We start from the raw sequence: 23572 nt of genomic DNA, 5'->3' as shown, positions 1-23572 counted from the left end.
TTTTATGCTTAAAAAAATAGCAGATATACAAGCTCACAGCGCGGCACAGAGTGCCGCGCTGCAAGCTTGTAGATCTGCTATTTTTTTTAAATCGTGAAAATTTGAATTTTGACCCAATTCTGTAAGTGTCTTTTGAATCCTTCTAAGATTTTTGGAAAAAAACTGTCAGCAATCTGGCCAGCCATCGTCAAAGAAAAGGTCCTTTTCACTTAACTGGAGCTCAGTAATAGTCTGTTCTTGAGAGACTACTATGTCAGTGGTTCTCAAACCTTTTCATGTGAAGGACCCCCAAAATGATATTTATTTGGCCACGGACCCCCATATCAAAATTTCTAGTTCCAGGGACCACCCAGAAGCAAAATTTGAGTTACAAACGTTGTATGTGTGTGTGTATTATAGTGTTGTATTGCACAACTTTACATATCCTATGTTTATATGTAGGCCTAATGTATAACAGCAATGTGGTTGATCACTACAAACAATGTATATTCATGAATATATTTACCCATACAGAATGTACATTATCTATCTATCTATCTATCTATCTATCTATCTATCTATCTATCTATCGATCTTTCTTTCTTTCTTTCTTTCTTTCTTTCTTTCTTTCTTTCTTTCTTTCTTTCTTTCTTTCTTTCTTTCTTTCTTTACTGACACAACTCCTCCACCAGGGGGCGCGATGATCTAAGGAGAGAGTTGGACATTGTATTGCGCATGCGTGGAACACATTGACCCCGGAAGTAGTGTAGAGACCATAACTCTATGGTAGAGACTTGTAGTTTTTTCATGGTGGAGCAACAACAACAACAACGCAACACAACAGCTCTTCGCTGAACAGCAACAGGGAAATATTCACAACACAAACGGTCTGCTTCGACGGCTGACATCCGTGGCTTGAAGGTAAAACGCTGCATATTTGACAGACTATGGAGAATAACATGAAACGCGGAGCTTCACTCTGTGCTAGCTTTGCATGGCTGCTAATGCTAGTCCCAGCACCGTGGTTTTAATAACCGTTTTAATTCAACCCTTTTCACATCAAGGACCGTTATGTTATTGGCCGTTATGTTATATTAGCCTATGGCATTTGAGCCACAGCACACAGACCACCATTTAATGAGATTTAGCCTCTCAAGACCCAAAAACGGTGGTTGGATGGAAATCTGTCCACAAGCCCATGCTGTACCGATGTTGGTAGCCTACTATTAGGAGAGATATGCTAATCATGAGATAATAGACTGATTGATTGATTGATTGAAGACTTCATTAGACGTTTGCATAGGAAAAGGTACAGTTTCATGAGGGTACAGTTCACTGGTACAAGGTCTACTAAAAGGAGATCCTAGTAAGTGTTTCTGCTTATTTGCACAGGACACCATACTTAAATTTAAGTTTCTCATATAAAAACGTTCAGATTTCCTATACATTCTCTCATTCTCTCGTCTTTTTTGTAAATTAAGTATTGCAGGCATTTAACAACTCTGTGAGAGCATGTTGCGATAAGGGTCCATTTGGTTACCAGCTCTCCATCATTTAGCTGGGACCACCCGAAAGCCCCTGAAGCACCACCGGTGGTCCCCTGGTTGTCCTAGCAAAAAGGATATGTTTATTGTTGTAATGGAGACTGTAGTGGCGTTTCCATAAAGCCACTTTTTGTGCATTAACGGCTTATTCGCAAAATGTTTTTATGGAAACACTTCAAAATGCGAATAAACTTTCATTATCCTCAAAAAAAGTTATCCGCTTGGAGGAGGAGGATTTTGAGCCTTTATCGAATAAACTAAATGCGCTTAAGTGAATGGAAACGGGTGAGACAATAAATGCGAATAGATTATGACGTTCTAGGTCCATTTCCCCTGCCGCTTTGTCCATGGTATAGCGTTAGCCCACAAAACAAACCTGTTGTTTGTTACACACGGAGTGACACGGACCATGTGTAAATTCCTCCCGTTTTCACCTCAAGCCATCGGTGGCGAGCGAACCCGTCCTCATCCCACGGTGTTGCGTGCCTGAAGTGCCCAATCTACAAGCTCACAGGCACAGCAGCTCGCATCCACGTCTCCGCGCCGCGTTGTGAGCTTGCAGATCGGCCACCTGACCTTCCAGAGGACGCTGAAACTTGCACTGTGCAGCGACGCAACCGCGGTTTTCCCGGTGAACCGGTAGCTTTATGTATTGAGAGGAACTCTTGCCAATTTCGTAAGAGACTCGTCGCCAATTGTAAGATATTTAAAAGTTATTTGGGGCCATGATGATGATGACTGATAATCCATTCTTCCCACTACTAGACAGCGACCGAGTCACAGCAGTCAGACGTGCAGACGGTGCAGTGCTCAGGTTCGGTCTGAAAAAAATCAGCCCGATCAACTCTTCAATTCGAATGACACCCGCAAATGGAAACATGCTAAATTCGCTTTGTCTTAATGCGTATTTCTGATAATTCGCTTCCCTAATTCGAATAAGTTTATGGAAACACCACTAGTGTAATGGAAAACAATGCACATGAAACAGAGCTTCTATTGGATTTTTCGGCTGGGGGATGAATAGGCCTACATAATATGGAGACCAGAAGGCTTGGTTCTGCTCGGATTGTTTCATGTTGGTTCCAGAGTTGCCACATCAGGCATTGACACTAAGGCTTGCCACCTGCCCCCGGCAGGTAAATAAAACGTCAGGGCAGGTGAAGTTGGCTTTCAGGTTGCCCGACAGGGCAAGTGCTCATTTGAGAGGGGACACAAATGTCTATAAACACAACACCAGATATCTGTCTAAAAACCTAAACGTTTTATTTTTCAATAGTTAAAGCATAAAATATTGCGTCATAATGTGTTCAGGCCTAAATGGGTCAATGCTATCAGATAGGACTTTTCTATTACATATCAATTGTGGGTCCTTGCCATGAACATGTTTGAGAACCACATGAGGTAACAAGCCCAAATAAGCAACTACACTTTAGAAACAAGCCCAAAAACATACACTCTGCCATTACCAAGCTATTTTGCAGAAGATCAAGCGGCCTGAGTCTCGACGGAAATCTCTATAACACTGACGCATTCAACTCCAAATTGTCCCGGTTTTCGCCACAATTAATACAAGGTGAGAAGTTCAATCACCCGAGAGAGACTTGGAGTAGAACCGCTGCTCCTTCACTTGGAAAGGAGTCAGCTTAGGTGGTTCGGGCATCTAGTACGGATGCCCCCCGAGCGCCTTCCTAGGAAGGTCCTCGATGCACGTCCCACTGGGAGGAGACCCCGTGGCAGACCTAAGACCAGATGGAGGGATTATATCTCCAGACTGGCCTGGGAACGCCTCGGTATACTCCCAGAGGGAGTGGAGGAAGTTGCGCAGGATAAGGAAATCTGGAAGTCTCAGTTGGAACTGTTACCCCCGCGACCCGATTCCGGATAAGCGGTTGAAGATGGATGGATGGATGGATGGATGGATAATAGCTGGTTTCAGTGGTTGCATAGACGTTCGTCAAGTAAACATGCCTTTTATTACCTAACCGACCAGAGTCAACTGGAAATGTGGAAAACTGCACATTCATTTAAAGGAGGACTTCACCACTTTTCAACCTGTCATTATATAATAGGTCCTCACTAATGTTCATGATAAAATAGCACAATGTTTTTCTACTCAGTTTGGGTCTCATAGGAGAGCTGTGGGTGGGTCAAATCCATCCACCAGTGACATCATCAATGGGGAATCCAAGCTAATAGAAACTGCAGACTTTCTATTCCTGAAAAGTTGCAATGTTAAAGTGGAAGCCATCGTTCTCGCGATAATAACAATATAAATATTAAAACTAAACAAGCTCTCCTATGAGACCCAGACTGAGTAGAAAAAAATTGTGCTATTTTATCATGAACATTAGTGTTCAGGCTGTGTTAAAAGGAGTAGTTCACCCCCAAAATGACTTTTTTCTATCATTATGCTCAACCCATGCAGACCTGATTTTGTGTATATTGTTCTGTTTTTGTTGCATTCCTAAGCCAATAATTTGCGGAGACTCTTTGTTAGAGATATTTAGAAATACAAGCTGGCTTGTTGTATTCTTTCACTGTGCACTTATAAAGCCTCGAAATTAGTGATGTTTTACATTCAACCTTCATTAACCCATGTCTAGGGCTGTCACGATTATATTTTGTCACTCAAGTAATTGCGATAATGCGATTAACAATTTAATTGTGTTTTTGTCGTTGACAATTACATTTCTGTTTGGGCTTTTAGGCTTTGAAGTTCCACAAAGAAATGAAGGACATATTTGACAACTTCATACTTTAAAAAGAACATTGATAGTGGAAATAGCTGATCTACAAGCTCTCGCGCCGCGTTGTGAGCTTGTAGATCTGCTATTTCCCCTAATCTTAAAATGTTTGAACATGCTGTATATAAACATTTTTCAACATGTAAACAATTATGACGATTATCCCAAAATAATTGTGATTATGTCAAATAATTGCGATTAGACTATTATGTAATAATTGTGACAACCCTTCCCATGTCCTTACTCTGTTCCTTCCCTCCAGACCAGTGTGTGGAGGAGTCCCGTCTGCAGGTGAAGATGAGTTCTCCAGAACCATCCAGGATTGTTTCTATTAAACAGGAACCTGAAGACCACCTGGTCTGCAGTAAGTTTCATTCTCTCTCCCTTTCAGTTTACAGTTTACAGTTTAGGCATTTAGCAGACGCTTTTAATCCAAAGCGACTTACAATAAGCAGATACAACATCACAATAATAAACAAGATACTAGGTCAGTACATTAACAGCAATATAACAATGTAAATGGATATCTATCTAGAGAAAACACAATATAATCAAAGTTCTAAAGAAACCTAAAAAAACAAATGCTGACTAGCTTCATGTATGGTCATTGATTTTACTGTAGTGCTAAGGGTTTAGGTGGAGTCTGAAAAGGTGAGTCTTCAGTCCACGGCGAAAGGTAGCGAGTGAGTCCGTTGTTCTAAGTGCGACAGGGAGTTTATTCCACAACTTGGGGGCCAGGAGGGCAAACTGTCTCGGACGAGTGGATTTTTGCCCTGGAGTTTTTAGCAAGGGTTCGGTCAGCATCCCTTTCTTTATGTTATGTAAGGGGTAATGTCTGGCTGATTCTTTATGTTATGTAAGGCAGTGGTTCTCAACCTTTTCAGGCTGTGTGAAAATAGCAGATCGCGGCGTTGTGAGCATGTAGATCGGCTAATTTAACAATTTCAGCCTCTAATTTTGTCAATTTGGCCAATGTTTAATTTGTCATTTTAGAGGTATTAAAAAGTCCTTCAATTGTCACTTTAGAAATGTGCAGATACCCTCTATACACTTAAACTTTATGTTGGTTTGTTTACTGTTGAGTGAGAAAACAATGTTGCACGTTAAGTTAATCATCTGGGGACCCCCAAAAATAATTTGGGGACCCCCCTGGGGGTCCTGACCCACAGGTCGAGAACTACTGATGTAAGGGATAATGTATGCCTGGGGGCTTATCAGGCTGTCAGGACTTTTATTTCTCGATAAGGGCCGCTCAGCCAGACATTATCCCACTTATTACATGGCTACTTCCTTGTTTATGTGGCGAGGTTAAAAGGTATAAAAGAATAAGTTGCCGACAACGCCACCTGGAGGAGAGCCCAGGAAATCCAATCTATACTTTCAAGGTTTTGCAAAGCAGGTTATTTTTTTACCAGGTTTGAGCAGAGAAATAATCAGTCAGGGGATGCAACAAACAGATTTATAGAGCAGTGAAGTCTGACGTCATTTACCCATCCTACCTTGTTCATGTATGCCCCCCCCCCCATTCTGAATTCCCATAGACTTTTTTTCATATCACGTCATATAAGAACTGTGTTCCAAACATAAATACATGATCTCAGCGGTTAGACTCATATGGATATGAAGAATCAACTGATGGTGAGAAAACGCTAATGGTACTGTCGCCAAATTAGTTACATTTTCGCTAGAAACAGACTGTATCAAATATGAGTGAATGACTATCATAAACCATACAGAGCCACCTCCCCGACAATATTGCGCAAACTGTTTGTTTATTTTTGGACCGCAATGATTATAAGAGACGATTTTAAGATGACTCAATGTTATTCTCCATAGAGAAATTACTTCCATGAATCGGGGGATGAGCGAGTCTTCACTGCTCTATTGCTAAATACTATATGATTATAAAAAAATGAACAAGGGATGAGCAGTGAATGAACAGGTTCTTGCAGACTTCCTACTTAGCAATGTCCAGTCCTTTGGGAACGCAACAAAACCGTCCTTCAGTCCTTATATGGCAATGTACTTCTTTAGCCCGCAGTTCTCCTTAGGTTCACAACATAATTGAAATATGTTCACTGAAACACAATAGCCTACTGCCTATAACAATCACTGCAATATAAAGCAATAAAAACTCCAATAGTAAAGTTAAAAGCATAAATAAAAGCATGCACTGTATATTAAACAGGCCAAGTAGGGGCTATAGTGTTCAGACTAATTAGTTAAAGGGGAAGACCACCCATTTTCAATATTGAACTATGTCATTAATATACCTTAGAGGAGTTGTGTGGAAATAGAAAAAAAGTTCACCCCCTTCTGTGTTGCCTAGAACTGGAGGATTGATTTTGGGGTTTGTATTGTAAAGTACACCTTGATGACATCACACATTGTACTTCTCTAAGGTATATTAATGACATACCGGTAGTTCAATATTGAAAATGGGTGGTCTTCCCCTTTAATCTGTGGAGAGGTATAAATATAGTATATAATTGGAAAAGTTGCTAACAGCGCCACCTGGAGGACCATAGAGCCCAGGAACTCAGATTACCACTTTAAATAGATTGGCACACAGGTCCTTGTTGAGCATAGTTAATAAACCAGAAAATCCAAGGGTTAAAAATAAAAAGCGATGCAGCCACAACAGATCTGGAGACTCTTGGAGTGTGGCTGTGGTGAAGATAAATGGCATTACGATATAATCTCCATCCATGGGACGTCGAGGTTGTTTCCTGTCACGCCAAAGTTATCGAAGTGGAACCTCGCTGGATCATAGTTGACCTGATAGCGTTTGTCTTCAAAGGCCTCAATCCTGCGACAAACATACCAGTAGAGGTAAACCCCCAAACATACCAGTAGAGGTAAACCCCCAAACATACCAGTAGAGGTAAACCCCCAAACATACCAGTAGAGGTAAACCCCCAAACATACCAGTAGAGGTAAACCCCCAAACATACCAGTAGAGGTAAACCCCCAAACATACCAGTAGAGGTAAACCCCCAAACATACCAGTAGAGGTAAACCCCCAAACATACCAGTAGAGGTAAACCCCCAAACATACCAGTAGAGGTAAACCCCCAAACATACCAGTAGAGGTAAACCCCCAAACATACCAGTAGAGGTAAACCCCCAAAGCCTCACGTCAGGAAGGCCAAGCGCACGGCGTCCAACTTTCACTTCATCATTAAAGGTATATTCAGTGACTGTATTTCATTCAAATAAAAATATAATTGGTACGTTTTCCAATCATTCTCTTCACTAGAATGTGTGCTGACCATCTAAGGACTTCCACCATGGCCCGTGTTGCGAGCATAGCTAGATTCCGTTTTCAGTGGTGGCCAGCCAGTTCTCGACCAATCAGGCTGTAGTTATGTTATGATGTTTAGTTATGATGGTCAAAATAAAAGTTTTGAGAACCACAGTCGCTCTGAATTAAGAACGCCTGCTAAATGCCTAGATTGTAAACCACTGAACTCATAAAATGCCACAGTCTCGTAGTAAATCAGTATCATACATATCCTGAAGCTGGAGACGTAGGCCTACCGATATTCAGTGATTGGGTCTAATGATCAACACGAGAACATTATATCGGTGTATAAAAAACTAAACATTTCCACGCTGTAAGGCCAGTAAGAGACAAGATGACCCCCGGCCACTTTCATTATCACTGAATACACCTTTAACCTTTGTTATAGGCAGTAGGCTATTGTGTTTCAGTGAACTGATTAATTAATTGTAGAGATGGAAACTGCACTTAGGCCTATGCTGGGCAACCAATACAAGGAATAAAAAACACCACTACACTAAAACAAGGATTTAAGGACAGCCCGCCGAAGCACACCCAGCGTCAAAGAGGAGTTACTTAAAGCTATACTGTGTAAGATGCCCAACTAGTGGTCATTAGCCCTATAGCAAACCGCGGTCGCGTCCGCGTCTTTCGGCCGTTTTTCGTACCTTCAGACCCCCGCGTCTGCCTCCACCTCGCTGAGATCTATCTTTTGAGGGGTCCCTTGTTCCTGTGCGTTCAGTAATTCCAGAGATACGGACTCCTTCACCCTGCCTGGTAGGCGAAATTACCTAGAGAAGGGATGGTACAAACGGGCGACAACAAATATGGCTGCCATAGCGACCCCACTTCAAGATGCGCTGTGATTGGCCGGCAGTTGTATAACCCTCGCTGTGATTGGCCGGTAGTGTGATGACGCAATTTTGGCGCGAGATCCGGTCCCCGGCAAGGATCGCAGTTTACATATATAGAGAAGGCTTTACAGGCTGAAATTCACGGAGTGGGTGTTCTAAAACTTTAGCGATTTAACAGTTAGGACAATTTTAAGATTTGTTTTATAAAAAAAGTTACATGGTACAACTTTAACTTTGGAGAGGGGCTAGACCGCTAGACGTTGAGTGGCTTCCCCTCGTTCACTCTGTTGCCTCGATCGGTGGAGGAGCAGGGTGGCCGATAGTCTACGTCCACAGTCTCCACACTCTTGTTCCTTGACTTTTCTCTCTTTCGTCCGGCCGTCGTCTGGCTCCGTATCGCTGGCGGTTTCGTTATGGTGTTTGTCTGCTGTGTCGGTGTGCTGTGCGTTCTGGCGTCCTTCGTGTTCTGTGTTCTGTCTCGTTGTGGCGTCTCGCCGCCTCTCTGGTGATTAACTGGGCACACCTGCGCCATTCACGCAGCCGTCGCAGATTGTCTGGACCTGTCCATTATTGCCGTGGGAACTGTTCTTGGGGCAGCAGCAGAATACATATTGTACACCAAAATAATCATCACAAGAAATGAAAACACAACTGGTAAAAGATAGAAAACATACATGCAGTGCAAAACTGACCCCATCACATTTACACTACTGAAAGTATTCCACAAGTGTTGCACTGGGCAGCAAGGTTACCTTGGAAAACAAGGAAGTGTTGGTCAAATAGAATCCATTTTCTGTTACTGCATCATCTATTTCTCACATTCTTGAGAGCAATGTTTAGTTGTAAATTACACTGTGTGTTTGTTTACATGGCTGTCATGTTGGATGCGGCATAACATTCACACAGTGCAGCTGGTGCTCTGAGCCGTTGATTAGGCACCTACGAGCCAAACATAAATGTAATTGTCAACGACAAAAACACAATTCAATCGTTAATTGCAATTATTTGAGTGACAATTAATAATGTTAAATGTCATAATCGTGATTATTTTTCATTTCGCCCTAGAAATGTATTAAAGGCATGTGGTCTGGGGCCCAGACTGCTTCCACTAAGTAGAGTAAGCTTTCAAGTAGCCACCGTCCGATACCTTTGTTTTGGTGGGAAGCGAAACAGTTTATTTATTTATTTTCAGCTTCAACTCCACTTGTCTTTCTTTTCTCGTTGATGCTGTTGAAAAGCATGGAAGTGGAGGCATGGTAGACGGTTCCTGGTTGTGGCTATTCTAATCGTAGTCCTCTGAACAATGTTTGCTCCAAATCTGGTGCTGATAGGAGCAATGGTGTGCCTAATGTGGCCCCCGGGGGGCCCCTGATGTGACCTCTGGGGGACACATGTGGCCCCTTGTATGACTATTCTTATGGCAGTCCCCTGAACTGTGTTTGTGCCTAGTTTGATGCAGATCTGAGGCTATGGTGCACCTTGCAAGTCCAAATGACCGTGGTCACCCACCCTATGGGCAATTTCGAATACAGGATAATGATGATTATCTTGAACCTTAAAGGGATATTTCACTTTAAAAAAAAAACTTTTGGTAATTTTATCGTCTAATCAGGCTTTTATGCACACCCTGAACAGTTTTTAATTTGCTTGATTCAATATTTAGATATTTGATGTAAATGTTACCAGGCCCTCAAGGCTTTTTGGAGAAGATGTTTGACTGACAAATTAATGGATAATAAGTTTGTGACTCGGACTGCTAAAGTTTTTTAACATGAAAACCATGTGGATTAGTACCGAATACCGATCGTTCGACCATCCGAGTGGGTATAGTTGTTTTGTTTTTTAGATAGCAGCGATTTATAGCTTTGCTCAACTGTATTCTTACGGTGTAGATTTAATGTTAATATTTATGATTTGATTATACTTTTTTGCTGGATGGTAGATACTGAGTAATGTTGAGCTGGTCATTTTAAAAGTTACATTTTGGGCTTGATAGTCATATCACATTAAGTTGAAGTATCTTATCTTATAATTATTACTCTCTCTGTTAGGCGACAGAGGGAAAGAGAAAAAGAGACAGACACACACGCCCATGCACACGCACGCACGCACACACACACACCTTGCTTGGCGAGAGGAGATGTGTTACAGATGAGGAAACATAAAGAAAGTAAAATCCACGTAGCCTAGGCATTTAGCCTGGGGAGTGTATCAAGTGAAGTTCCTCGCTCATGTCAAACACAATCGGTCCGTTGCGGGACAGCTCCGCCATCAGGAACACTTCTTACCTTTTGTGAACTGTATATCTAAAAAGTAAAGGACCCATACCAGTCTCTCATCTTTTTACTTCTCAGGCGTGGAAGAAAATCGAAGCAGCGTGTTGAAATAAAGAGTTTATATAGCAAATTTTGTCAGCCAGTGCAATATTTTCCCCACTATCATTCGCTATGTTTATACCACGTGACTAGGGCTGTCACAATTATTACATAATCGTCTAATCGTGATTATTTGACATTATCGCAATTATTTTGTCATAATCGTCATAATCGTGAATGTTGAAAAATGTCCGAACTAGTGGAAATAGCAGATCTACAAGCTCACAACGCGTTGCATCGCAACGCGATGTGAGCTTGTAGATCGTCTATTTCCACTATCAAAGTTATTTTTTAAGTAGTAAGTTGTCAAATATGTCAGTAATTTCTTTGTATATTTAGGTTATGTGTCATATCTACCATGTACAACTTCAAAGCCTAAAAGCCAAACAGAAATGTAATCATCAACGACAAAAACACAATTAAATCGTTAATCGCCAATTATTTGAGTGACAATTAATCGTCATGTAAAATGTCATATCGTGACAGCCCTACACGTGACCACGCTAAAACCATCTGACAAATTGAGCGATTTAAACTCTTTATTTCAACACGCTGCTTTGATTTTATTCCACGCTTGACAAATAAACAGATGAGAGACTGGCATAGGACCTGGGATCCTAGGATCGAATGTTCACAAAAGGTAAGAAATGTTCGCGAAAGGCGAGCGTCTCCCCAGCCGCCCATTATTTTTGTCTCGGATCTGTTGAAATAGCGAGGGGCACATATTGACAATAAATCTGCTTGGAGGTCTGACTACAAAATGATGTCACGGCTTAAAAGCCCCATACTACCTCCCCCTAGCCAGCCAGGTGCTCCCCAATTCCCCTGGCGCGGCAGGGGGAGTGCAGAAACCAGGACTACAGGTTAGGTAGTTGGCATTGGGTGAGAAAATGGGTTGCAAAAAACGTGGGATAAAAATAGAAAAAAATAACAATAATAACATTGATAGTGGAAATAGCCGATCTACAAGCTCACAACGATGTGACACGTTGTGAGCTTGTAGATGTGCTATTTCCACTATTTTTTACTTAAAAAATATATATGATCATTTTTCAACATGGACACGATTATGACGATTATGGAAAATAACCACGATTATGTCAAATAATTGCGATTAGACGATTATGTAATACTTGTGACAGGCCTATACAGATGTGAGGGGACTTCATTTATATTTAATTTGTAATTATATTTAATAGTTACATTTAGGAATAAGCATCTGTATTTTTAATTAATGTTAATATCTTGCTCAATACTGATATGAGCATGTAGATTTGTACTGATTTACTCAATTCATGGAAATGATTTGTTTTTGTTGCATCCCTAAGCCAATAATTTGAGGAGACTTTCTGTCTCCATAGGGAACAAAGTGGGCTCTTTGTGTCTCCATAGGGAACTACTGCCGGTCATCACATTGTTGGCTTAGGAATGCGAGAGAAAAAAAATAATAATCGATGAATTCAACTCTCTATGAGGTGAGTAAGTGATAGAAAATATATTTTTGGGGTGAACTATCCCTTTAATAGTTTTAAAGGGATTCCTGGCTAATACGACACATATGCCCTTAATACATTATAATTGTCCTCTATAACTAAAAGGTAAAATTAAAAACACCTTAATTATTTTATTTCTTCTAGAAATAGCTAATCATTCACTCAATAGGGGAAATGCCCGTTGCAAGTTGATGGTGTCATAAATGTAATTTGTGATCTATCCCTATGGAATTTATGGCATGCATGTGCAAATAAAAAACAAACGTAATATTCCTATGGTTAATATGAGCATCAAATCATTATTTCAAATGTGTTTGTGTTTTGTTTTTTTGCACATGCTATGCCATAAAAATGACACATGACATTTATGACATCATCAACTTGCGACGGGCATTTCCCCTATTGAGTGAAAGATTAGCTATTTCTAAAAGAAATCAAATATTTAAGGTGTTTTTAATTTTACATTGTAGTTATAAAGGACAATGAACCAATCGCAACTCCGCCCCCCTCCGCCTAGACCTCCGACCAGAATCACAGCCGCCTCTAAAGGAACCATTCACTTGAATGGACATCCAGCGGATTTTTACACATTAAATATTAATTCCGTTTTGGACCCAGAGCTTCGAAATCTCTTCCAATCCATCAACAAGGCCTGGATCTGCATTGGAAAAAATATTTAGACCTTTAAACTTTTAAAACAATACGACATAGGAATATATAAGGTCGCAGCAGAGGAATAAGGAACATGTCCATGGTTGCTGGACCACAGAAAGCCGTTTCAAACCAATTTAAATATGAATGGACTGTATTGGCCTAAACGACAATAACCCATGACTACAAACACCTTATTTGTTATGTTAAATAGCAACTGATATGTAATGTACGTCTGTGAATGTCTGAATGAACAGGGGTAGCGACGCGAAGTGTTGTATTTCAACTCTGCTTTCGACTGCAGGCTGTGGGTAGGGGCGTCACAAGGGGGGGAAAAGTGGGACTGACTTACCAGGGCCCAAGGTGGAAGGGCCTTAATTATTTTAGACTTTATCGATTGAAAAATAGCAGATATACAAGCTCATAGCGTGGCACTGAGTGCCGCGCTGCGAGCTTGTAGATTTGCTATTTTTGAAATCCCACGATGAAGAACATTCATGTGGGCCCACAGCGAATCCTTGTACCCAGGGCCCAGAATTTGGTGCGACACCCTTTCCTCTCCCTCTGCGTCTCGGCAGCTAAACTTGTCAGGAATCGCGAACATTTCACGCCAGAGATATCAAATAAGATTTATAAGCAATCGGCATGATAAGAAACAGGTAGCCTACATTTGAAGCAGTTTATTCTGGTTGGTTGTTTGTGTAATGGAGAGTAATAGCCTCTAAACAAATCAGTGAAAAGTGAAAACGGCTCTGTATAGGTCCAGCAGACAGGCGATTTCCTCATTCTGCTGTTGCGTCCTTATATATTCCTTTGTCGTATTGTTTTAAAAGTTTAAAGGTCTACATATTTTTCCAATGCATATCCAGGCCTTTGTTGACGGATTGGACGAGATTTCGAAGCTCTGGGTCCAAAACGGAATTAATATTTAATGTGTAAAATCCGCTGTATATCCATTCAAGTGAATGGTGCGGCTGTGATTCTGGTCGGAGGTCTCGGCGGAGAGGTGGGGGCGGAGCTCCCGGTACTCATCCATTATAATGTATTAAGGCATATTTGTCGTATTAGCCAGGGATCCTTTTAAGTAATGGGAGGTGACAAGGACATTGAGGGGCGGGCACATGTCCATGTCTGTTAGGTTGTGATTGGTGTATTGTTCTCCTCTTTGTACAATCATTCAAAGCAGTCAGTGGATCCACCTCAGGCTGTCTAGTATAGGAAGAGTTTGTAGTTGCCATTTCTCCACAACTCCTCCAGTATATATCAATCATTTCTGATCAGATCTGACTGTGGACTCCAGACATCAGGTGAAGATGAACTCTCTCAACCCCACCAGGGATAAATCTGCTGGACCACATGAAGCCACGGGCGAATACCATGAGAAACTCAGTAAGTTGTCTGCTTTTTTTCTGGTTCTATCCATAGCCTACTACAATAAAGGTTGAAATAAAGCTTCCCCATTTTGCAATGTCTATTCTGTTTGGTTTGGCTGTGTGTAACTCTGCTGTGTGTTAGTTTTGTCTTGTTTAACTCATTCACTGTCCAGAATATTTAACCAACCACCAGCCACTGTAGCCCAGCAGATTAATGGTTCAATCGTTCACTTTGTGATACAAGCGTGAGACTTGGTACATATACTCTTCAAATCCCGCTCTCTTCAAAAATAGCGCTGGCCACTCAAAATTTCAAGATGGCTGCTCCCAAAATCCAAGATGTCTGCCCAAAAATGTTGTTTTTCCTTCATAACTCGAATTGCATTCATTTTAAGACCCATAAATGTATTGAAGTTGAATATAAAGATGGGCATTGCGGATGTTTTGGTACCAAGTACATGTCTGTATCTATCATGGTTCTTGAGATACAGCATATACTCAGAGCAGATTAATGGCTAATTTCATACGAATCGTTCATTTGTAATGCAAGCATGAAATTTGGTACAAATACTCTCTAAGTGCCACTCTTATAGAAAAAGGCGCTGGCCACTCAAAATTCCAAGATGGTGACCTTTTTTTTTCAAAATGGAAGCCACCTTCTCAGAGGAGATCTTGATATAATAAGAATAAGAATCGTTCACTTTGTGATACAAGGATGACATTTGGCACATTTACTCTGTAAGGGCCACTCTTATGAAAAAAGGCACTGGCCACTGAATCATTTGTTCCTTTTTCAAAATTTGCCTTTAATCTGCTCCGACTATATGCTGTATCTCAAGAACCGTAATAGATACAGACATGTACTTGGTACCAAAACATCCGCAATATCCATCTTTATATTCAACTTAAATACATATATGTGTCTTAAAATGAATGCAACTCGAGTTATAAAGGAAAAACAATATTTTTGGAAAGACATCTTGGATTTCAGGGGCTGCCATATTGGAATTTTGCGTGGCCAGCACCTTTTTCCATAAGAGTGGCCCTTACAGAGTAAATGTGCCAAATGTCATCCTTGTATCACAAAGTGAACGATTCTTATTCTTATTATATCAAGATCTACTCTGAAAAGGTGGCTTCCATTTTGAAAAAAAGGTCACCATCTTGGAATTGAGTGGCCAGCGCCTTTTTCTATAAGTGTGGCCCTTAGAGAGTATTTGCGCTAAATTTCATGCTTGCATCAAAGTGAACGATTCTTATGAAATTTGCCATTAATCTGCTCCGACTATATGCTGTATCTCAAGAACCGTAATAGATATAGACATGTACTTGGTACCAAAACATCCGCAATATCCATCTTTATATTCAACTCCAATACATATATGGCTCTTAAAATTAATGCAACTCGAGTTATAAAGGAAAAACAAGATTTTTGGACAGACATCTTGGATTTCGGGGGCCACCATATTGGAATTTTGCGTGGCCAGCGCTATTTTTGAAAAGAGAGGGATTTGAAGAGTATATGTACCAAGTTTCACGCTTGTATCACAAAGTGAACGATTCTGATGAAATGACCCATTAATCTGCTGGGCTACTGCCAGCTTGCTTTTTCTTTTCTTTTCTTTGTTTCAAGTTGTCACAGAATATTTTCAACTTCTTCGATTGATCCCCCGATTGTTAACACACTTTCTATGCTTCCGGTAAAAAAAAAAAGAAAAAAGATTGATAATAATAACTAGAAGCAGTGCTCTTCCGAGCACAGGTCTCCACCAGGTCAGGTAGGTCCTGGTGGCGCTAAATGTGAAAAGGATGCCATGTCTTCTTTGGCCTTTAACGGCAATGTGACGCTGCATGCATGATTTTAGGCATTTTGTTCCAAAAATGAGTCTGGCAAAAGTCGACCTGCTGGTGGCGCTATAACAGGCCAATGTGAAAAGAGTGGCATTTGTTCCTTGACCTGGTGAGAATGTGTGTGCAGAATGTGTCTGTAATCACAAGCTGCGTTCATGATTTAAGACATTTTGTTCAAAATGGACCAGAAAAAAAGTCATTTTGGGGGTGAACACTCCTTTAACTTATTTACTGCCCCAACCCGAGATTCCCGAGATATTCCCGTTGGTCCAGGCCACGACGCCAGAGATATTCTTTTTTATTTCATTTAATCACATTTTGATCTGGTCGCTGGAGTAGTGAGAACGCCGCCGTCGACCCCTGCAATGTTGTGGCCCTCGGCTTGGTACCCTAGACATGATTCGGCCCTTGGGGAAAACTAATTGGGGAACCCTGACTTATAATTAGCCCAATTCACGACCCGCCCACTCAGCATCCCCCGGGTGCTGAAGTCCCGTTTTGAAGGGGAAAATCCTACTATAAGCCTATAGAGTTAGCACAGAAATCGCAAATTTAATGCAATTTCCGAATAGTAAAGTATAAAATACGGCTAGCATGATCAAGAACACAAGATAGTAAACGGCACAAAGCATTATAATTTACTTTACCGTTAGAAATAACGATTTGTTGGCTTTAAGTCCAGTATAGTTTCCCCTTCTAAATTGAAGTCAGCACCCGGGGGATGCTGAGAAACGGAAGTAGGTGGGCGGGCCGTGAATAGGGCTAATGTCTCTTCTACATACACAGCTATAGCCTACAAACAAATAGTTTGCGTAAAGTATCAATAGGCCTTTATAGAACTAACCTTTATACAAGACTGTCATTTTGATCCGAAATATAGTTTGTTTTGGACCACTGTCTTACATGGATGGACAATATATCTTCGCTCAGAATTAAATAATTCCGAGCAGGGAGTTCAACATGTTCAGCTATGATAAATAAAATATTCTTTTTCATTCCACCCTATATGCCTCAGATAGTTAGGCCATATTATTTGTATGCACAAAGTGGCTCTGCAAATTTTCAGAGACCAACCAAGCATACCATAATTCATTGTATTACCCGGCTTAGTTGAATGCTTGATTCTGATTGGTCAAGCGCTGAAATCAGCGGTGAATTATTGGAGAATAATGCCGCTCCGCTCTATAACGGACCGCTGCCTAATCAAAGGCTCAGAACACCTGCTGCATTCAGGCTGCGCTGTGTGAATTTAGTACTGTATCCAACATGTCAGCCATGTAAACAAACACACAGCGTCATTTACAAATAAACGTTGCTCTCAAGAATGTTTTTCAAAACATTTTAGGCGAGAAATAGACGACGCAGTATCAGTAAATAGATTCTATTTGATCAGCATTTCCTTGTTTTCCAATGCGACCGTGTTGCGCTGGGGGGACGCCCAGCGCAACACTTGTGGAACATTTTCAGCAGTCTGTAAACATGGAAATACTTTGTTTTGTTTTTAGTTTTGAGTCACATTATTAATTTTATTGAGTAGCCGGGTAATAAGCGGGATAACATCTCGCTCAACGGTGATTATGGAGTGATAGAAGCCCTTCAGGTTGATATGCCACCTCTGCTATCGCGTCGGTGGCATATCAACCTGTCGGTCTCTTATCACTCGATAATCACCGCTGAGCGAGATGTTATCCCTTACATAAGAGGGCAAAATCTTGTACATGTAGTCATTGGCGATTCTAGCCTCTTCTTGCAGGGGGTGCAAGACTCGGTTCCTCATGTGCGCTTGGATTTTATCCTGTTGTTTTAACAGGATTTTTTACCTAATTGTAACACAATATAAACTGTGCTTTTTCTAGACACCATGAGCATATGTCTATATGATTTATTTACTTATGTTTGCAGCAACGTGTGTGTAAAATACATTTAAGAGGAGCAGTTCACCACCAAATTCGCTACCAGAGATAAATAACAGACACTGTTTTGCTCCTTGGAAATTCGTTGCTTGTGGTAGCTTCAATGACTTTATGGGGTTGTTCACCCGACACCCCTTAAAATCGCCTATGCATGTAGTAACAGCGACACGCTCCCCATAAGTGTTATGTTGATTTTCCTGTTGATCTAAATATCAATTAGTTTACAGTAAAGTAATGTATTTCTACCTCTCACCTACTGTATATAGGGCTGTCACAATTATTACATAATCGTCTAATCGTGATTATTTGACATTATCGCAATTATTTTGTCATAATCGTGAATGTTGAAAAATTTCTGAAATAGTGGAAATAGCCGATCTACAAGCTCACAACGCGTCGCGATGCGACGCGTTGTGAGCTTGTAGATCGGCTATTTCCACTATCAAAGTTATTTTTTTAAGTAAGTTGTCAAATATGTCAGTAATTTCTTTGTGTATTTAGGTTATGTGTCATATCTACCATGTACAACTTCAAAGCCTAAAAGCCAAACAGAAATGTAATTATCAACGACAAAAACACAATTTAAATCGTTAATCGCCAATTATTTGAGTGACAATTAATCGTCATGTAAAATGTCATATCGTGACAGCCCTAACTGTATATTCCATGTGTCTTTGTCTTCAATCCAGTGTTGGACCATCGGACTGGCTTCCCTGTGCTACTACCAGTAAATGAAATAAGAAGCTTGGATCCTCCGGACCCCCATTATATAAAATATAACATTGAAGGGAAACCGGGCTTTCACACTATTGCATCAATTGCTAAAGAGGACCCCCAGAGAATTCATACGCTTACATCAGTTGCTAAAGAATACCCACATTTACCACTGGTGAGTTTGTATGTGTCAGGAAAAGTGGTTAACTTTTTGGCAGACACTGGAAAAGACACTTCTAGTATAAGGCAGCAAGATATGTTCTGTTCCTGTGAAGAATGCATAGAAAGTACCCAGACTGACGGCATTGAAATGGATTTGAATGGGACGGTAGTGCAGCACCCATTCACTGTGAGTTCTGATTGGCCGTGGTCCATACTGGGTCATGACTTGTTGAGTACTTATTTTGTCAGTCTATGTTAGGTAATGTCAACGTTGATTATTTTGTCAGTCTATGTTAGGTAGGGCTGTCACGATTATGACATTTCACATGACGATTAATTGTCACTCAAATAATTGGCGATTAACGATTTAATTGTGTTTTTGTCGTTGATAATTACATTTCTGTTTGGCTTTTAGGCTTTGAAGTTGCACATGGTAGATATGACACATAACCTAAATATACAAAGAAATTACTGACATATTCGACAACTTACTACTTAAAAAATAACTTTGATAGTGGAAATAGCCGATCTACAAGCTCACAACGCGTCGCGATGCGACGCGTTGTGAGCTTGTAGATCGGCTATTTCCACTATTTTTGACTTATTTTTTAATATATGAACATTTTTCAACGTAGAAACGATTATGACGATTATGAAAAATAATCACGATTATGTCAAATAATCACGATTATGTCAAATAATCGCGATTAGACGATTATGTAATAATTGTGACAGCCCTAATGTTAGGTAATGTCAACGTTGATGCCCATTGTCATGTTTTCCTTGGAAGTTGATTTCACATCACATAAATACACACTACGGCAGGGGTCTTCAACGTTTTCAGGCCAGGGACCCCTTAGTTGAGAGAGAGATGACGCAGGGACCCCCTCAACCTGTTCATAGATTCCATTACATATAGTTTCATCGTTTGACAGCACAATCATCATCAGTGTATTTTGGATTCATGTTAATGCGTGTTTTCAAATATCTAACCACTTGAACGGTCAATAATGAATAAACTTGACCTTTCACTCTGTACTTAGTCTGCTCTTTTTCTCCTCCAAACCAAACCTCTTTGCCGAAAATTGCCAATCTACAAGCCGCGAGGCGTTGTGAGCTTGTAGATCTGCTATTTTTGGCTACAGTTCTCAGAATATGGACGCTAGGGTATCAAGTGGTTATTATAAAAAAGGAGGGAAAAAAAGCCTCTATCACACAAAGATTTGGAGGACCCCCTGTAATAACTATGAGGACCCCCTAGGGATCCCGGACCCCATGTTGAAGACCCCTGCACTATGGACCAGAGTGGAAAACACTTACCTAAAATGTCCTTAAATGCAGCAGAAAGCTCAGTGTGGGGGGGGAAACCAGATCAGTGGGGGTCCCATCCTCTTTTACAGTACACTTTAAGACATAATAAGACAGAATAAAGCCATAATAAGAAATAATGTGTTGGCAATTAGAGCTAATATATTTTATTAGACAGAAACAAAGACAGAATAGTAGAAAGAGTGAATACATTCTCTGGCACCGTCACCTGACGCGGAACTGCAGCGGCAGACACTGCCGCACGACCGCTAGTTCGACCAGCAGTCGCACTGCCGCAGCAGTTACCAGCGATGCCGGTGCCAGATAATGTATTCGCGTTCTGCTATTCTGTCTCAGCCACCACCGCACGGACGGGCAGTTTACCGCTACGGGACCTGCCGGTCCGTGCGGCGGCCGCCGGTCCTACTGGCGGGACTGCTGGTCCTATCGCTGGCGATGCAGTGCGACTGCTGGTCGAACTAGCGGTCGTGCGGCAGTGTCTGCCGCTGCAGTTCCGCGGCAGGTGACGGTGCCAGAGAATGTATTCGTTCTTTCTACTATTCTGTCTTTGTTTCTGTCTAATAAAATATATTAGCTCTAATTACCAACACATTATTTCTTATTATGGCTTTATTCTGTCTTAATTTGTCTTCTTATTATGTCTTAAAGTGTACTGTAAAAGAGGATGGGACCTCAGTGGGGATGCTACTTATCTTGTATATCGTCGTTGTCGGGTGAAGACCTTGTATGTCCAACACCGTTCGTTTCGCATTTTTTCATTTTAAAAATGATTTAAACTAGTGAAAACTGCCGATCTACAAGCACACAACGCCTCGCGGTGCGAGGCGTTGTGTGCTTGTAGATCTGCTGTTTTCACTACTTTTGTGCGACGGGCCTTGTACGATGAAGCAGGGCTTTACTTTGCAAAAGAACATACAAATTTGAAACTTGGAGATACGAGGTTTCTGCCCGACAGTGACGATATCCAGTCTTAAAACACAGTTGATAGACTATGCATTCATATGGTCGTTGTTACAATTTCATTTGAATTCAATTACATGTAAACATACATTTACTGTGAGTTCTGGATGGCCCATATTGGCTTGTGATTGGTTGAGTAACCTCAATTTTCAACTAAATCAGGGGTCTTCAACAGGGGGTCCGGGACCCCTAGGGGGTCCTCGCAGTTACTGCAGGGGTCCTCCAAATCTTTGTGTGATAGAAACTTTTTTCTCCTTTTTTTTATATTAACGGGGGAGACCACCCAACTTGATGACATCACACATTGTACTTTACAATACAAACCCCAAAATCAATCCTCCAGTTCTAGGCGACACAGAAGAGGTGGAACCTTTTTTCTATTTCCACACAACTCCTCTATGGTATACTAATGACATATTTCAATATGTGAAAATGGGTGGTCTTCCCCTTTAACCACTTGAACCACTTGAACTTTAGCCAAAAAATAGCAGATCTACAAGCTCACAACGCCTCGCGCTGCGAGGTGTTTTGAGCTTGTAGATCGGCTATTTTTTGGCAAAGAGGTTTTGTGTAGAGGGGGAAAAAGAGCAGACAAAGTACAGAGAGAAAGATCAAGTTTATTAAGCATTGACGGTTCAAGTGGTTAAATATCTGAAGACACAAATTGACATGAATCCAAAACACACTGATGATTGTGCTGTCAAACGATGAAACTATATGGAATCTTATGAATAGGTTGTGGGGGTCCCTGCTTCATCTCTCTCTCAACTAAGGGGTCCTTGGCCTGAAAACGTTGAAGACCCCTGAACTAAATGGTAATGGTAATCTCAACGTTGATTCATAGTCATGATACTTTCACAGTGGTTTCAATTGAAGCAGCTGTGTTTATCCCATTTAGGCCTAGAATTATTGACTGTTTTAACCAGTGAAAAATAGCAGATATACAAGCTCACAGCGCGGCACCGAGTGCCGCGCTGCGAGCTTGTAGATCTGCTATTTTTGAAAAAGTGTGCAAATCTTTGAATATATGTATTTTCAAAGCGAATGTTTGTTACTTAAATTTTGCTTCTGGGTGGTCCCTGGAACTAGATATTTTGAGATGGGGGTCCGTGGCCAAATAAATATCATTTTGGGGGTCCTTCACATGAAAAATGATGAGAACCACTGACATAGTAGTCTCTCGAGAACAGACTAACTGAGCTCCAGTGAAGTGAAAAGGACCTTTTCTTTGACGATGGCTGGCCAGATTGCTGACATAGAAACATTGGGTTTTTCAAAAAATCTTAGAAGGATTCAAAAGACACTCATAGAATCGGGTCAAAATTCAAATTTTCACAATTTTTCAAAAATAGCAGATCTACAAGCTTGCAGCGCGGCACTCGGTGCCGCGCTGTGAGCTTGTATATCTGCTATTTTTTTATATTTAAAGCATAAAATATTGCGTCATATTGTGTTCAGGCCTAAATGGGTTAAAATATACTTTTCAGACTATTGTCACACTTTTGACAAATACTTGTTGTATACTTTAGTTTGAATGACTTTGTTTGCTTTTGTTTGAAATAAACATTCATAGTCAAGAGGTGTGTTTTGTGGCTTCATGATTTGCAGTACTAACATGACAAATAAGGCTGGGCGATATTAGGAAAACCTTCTATTAGGCTTGTCACGATACTGGATTTCTAACTTCGATACGATATTTTGAAACATTTCGATACTCGATACCATTTTCGATACCACGCAACCAAAGCGATTTCAGTGCAAAAATGTTTATTTTTATTTAAAGAAAAATACAGAACTTCTTGAGGTAGATGGTAGTGCACTTTTTTTTTCACATTCTAAGTACAAATAGGCCTTTAAAATAACTAGGAATAAGCCAAAGTAGGAAGGACACACACTAAATTAATGTTGGTGTAAACCAACGAGAGAGGTAAAAACTGATCAATATTATCGATATTATCGATATTATCGATATTATTGAAACTATGGAAAAGTCATATTGAAAATCGATACTATATTCAAAATCGATACTTTTCGATAAATCGATATTTTTTACAACTCTACCTTCTATATTGGATAATGTTGTTGAATATACCTTGATATCGATATTATCACGATATTAGTAAAAAACAATTGCAGTATATCGTCGTTGTCGGATGAAAACCTTGTATGTCCAAAACCGTTCGTTTTGCATTTATCATTTTAGAAATGATTTAAACTAGTGAAAACAGCCGATCTACAAGCACACAACGCCTCGCACGCTTGTAGATCTGCTGTTTTCACTACTTTTGTGCAACGGCCTTGTATGATGAAGCAGGGCTTTACTTTGCGAAAGAACGTACACATTTGA

At 40.6% G+C, this 23572-nt stretch overlaps 1 long non-coding RNA gene across 1 annotated transcript; it reads left to right on the top strand.

Moving 5' to 3' along the window:
• Positions 1 to 777: 777 nt before the first annotated feature.
• Positions 778 to 19312, top strand: LOC308290509. The gene is made up of 4 exons (XR_013962294.1): positions 778 to 900; positions 4530 to 4631; positions 14205 to 14312; positions 18750 to 19312. It is a non-coding gene; the product is annotated as an uncharacterized lncRNA (long non-coding RNA).
• Positions 19313 to 23572: the final 4260 nt, after the last annotated feature.

Source organism: Nannobrachium achirus (genome assembly GCF_963921795.1).
Source record: "Nannobrachium achirus genome assembly, chromosome: 8".
In the NCBI taxonomy this organism is placed as follows: domain Eukaryota; kingdom Metazoa; phylum Chordata; class Actinopteri; order Myctophiformes; family Myctophidae; genus Nannobrachium; species Nannobrachium achirus.
The sequence above is the reverse complement of the archived record's forward strand: the minus strand, read 5'-3'. Positions and strand labels throughout refer to the sequence as shown.